The sequence below is a fragment of the Gouania willdenowi genome, chromosome 16 (genome assembly GCF_900634775.1).
Source record: "Gouania willdenowi chromosome 16, fGouWil2.1, whole genome shotgun sequence".
Lineage (NCBI taxonomy): Eukaryota > Metazoa > Chordata > Actinopteri > Blenniiformes > Gobiesocidae > Gouania > Gouania willdenowi.
This window is the reverse complement of record NC_041059.1, coordinates 26591382-26593964: the sequence shown is the minus strand read 5'-3', so window position 1 is coordinate 26593964 and position 2583 is coordinate 26591382.

Below are 2583 nucleotides of genomic sequence, written 5' to 3'. Positions count from 1 at the left end.
AATTTACTGAGACTCGACAGTGTTTTGGGTCAGCGGTGTAATTCCCACGTTCCAGCTGAGAAAATATATCATTAGTCCTTCATCGTGTAATACTTGCCACATTATGTTATAAACGTTGGGTGTAAAGTGACATGGATGAAACTGGAGCAATTTCCAGTGTTCCTCATTCTGACCGCCCGCTTGGAATAAGGAGTGGGCGTTCAGGATTTAGGAAAAGGGGACAAGCTGTGGTGTTAAAAAGGCCGTTCTGCCTGCTATACAGTATACAAATAAGTGGCTGGAAAACTAAGCAGTTCTACAGCAAATGTCTCCAACAATAACCGTTTGATGTCAGGACTTTGTAAGTTTTCCTTGAAAGTAGTATAAATTAGCTAACTTTCCAAGCAAACTAAGGTTCTCTGTTGATAATAGTCTGGGTCATTTCAAGACTATATCTGTGTAGATTTTTGTCCGAGCCAGCACCAAATATAAAAATGTACATTAAAATGCCACCTTCCTCCACTCTGCTCGTTGGTCAGAATTGCCTAATTTTACCCAAAAATGTTTGCTTCGCAGCAGCTATAATCACATATTATTATTTGCACTACAAAAATTTATTAAGAGCTTGAACTAAACACATGTGATTAGGTAAAAATGTATATCATATGCGTAAGATTGTATTTTCCCATACATACAGTATATCTGGCATTTACTACAGGGATTGTCCAGGAACCTTTCTTTGTGGAATTTGCATGTTCTCCCTTTCTACAACAACAAACAATTTAGTCTCAAAATTGGTTGTAGGAGTGAATAAATAAGGATTACTTATGTTTAGTCAGATGTGGACTCAGGCTTTATTGTCAAAGGGTTTTGGGAGAACGGACCGGTGTGAGATTTAGAGGTTAACCAGCTTTCAACGTGTGTGCATTTGTGAATCTCCTGCTGTTCAGTGGTTTTATGGTTATGTATGTTGCTGATAGCGGTAGTCAAAATATAGCAGAGTCTCCTCAGGCAGAGGCCTTGGTGTATGCTATCAGCGTACGATGGTATCTGGAAAGCTTATGGTCGCCTGACCATGAGAGAGTTCTGTAATTACATATTAGGAAAAACACAGTCACCTCTTGTGGTGCATCTGGCTACTGCGGTTTCTGATTTAAAACTAAGTTGTTACGTATATTTTTGAGTTAATGTTGTTTTACAGGCCTGCGCTAACTCACAAGACAATGTGAGAAATACGGAATAAACGTAGCATCCACTTTAATGGTGACAGTTCAAAAGTTCAGGGACTTTTCTAGATATCTAGATCTAGACAGGATGCACATTTTACATTTACATTAATTAAAAAAGAAAGCCACACACTGCTACATCTTCTGATACGGACATATCTTGAAAAAAAAACAAAGCGTTTCAATGTGTACCGTACTTACAAGTAATACATTTCATACTTTATAATTTAGATATAATTGTATTCCTGGAAGTAGGTTTTTGTATCACTTTTCAAATGTATTCAATGATTTACACATTGTGGGTGAAACTTAAGGTTCAGCGTCTTGCCCAAAGAATCTCCCAAATGAAACCAGAACCTAATAGGATTAAACCCCAACCGTTTAATCAAAAGACTCTACCAACACAGCCACAGCCACACCATTACAATTACAAATTATAAACACGTGCAGGATTTTGTGTAATCCAAAGCCACATCTGATCATTTACAGGACCAACAAAAAAAGAAAGCAAATACTGATAGACGTCACCACAAAGTGTGTTTGGTGTGCAAAGACATTAAATTTGTTTGTGTTATCTTAGGGATTATTAGGGGGCTAGTCGGAACCCAAAATGCGTCAAAGAGTTTTTTGAATGTTAGTCCCAGTCCCGCGCTGCTGTCAGTGTAGGTGAAAGGAGATGTTTCAGTGGTCTGTTTAGCACACAGGATTGTCACTGAGGAATTTTTTTTGAAAAATCTCGATAAAATGCTCAATCCCAATCTGATTCGAATGACACTCGGTGGGGAAATAAAAGAACTGACTCAGCATAACAAATTTCATAAAGATCGGTCAATGAAGAACTGAGACATGAAGTTCTGAAATGTTGCCATTAATGAGAGATAGCAATTTTTAATCCAGAACTAGTATCATATCTGTCAAGTCTCCCGTTTTGGCCTGGAAACTCCCCTATTTTACCCCTCTTTCCACCATATTCTCGTTTTAGTATGATCCTATAAATAACCTGTATTATAATGTAGTAATAATTAAAAGATAAATATATTAAAACATTCCTTTGTCACTCTAAACTGAACGCTGTCACTAGCCTCGCGAGAACTGCTACCTGAAGTGGCCTGGGTGAAAGTTCTCGCGAGATTAGATTAGATTAGATTAGATTACATTAGATTAGATTAGATTAGCTAAGACTAGTGCTGACAGCAGAAACAATCCTGAAAACAACTAAGAAAAGATATGGATGGATGTAAGAAGATGTTCCGGTGAAAAAACACGAAGAACTCATATAAATACCTCGAAAAATGGGACAGAGAGTTTCCCTTCCTAAAGAGGAACAGGATGGGACACAGTCACACGTTCTGTAAGAGATTAGTAACTGAGATTTTAG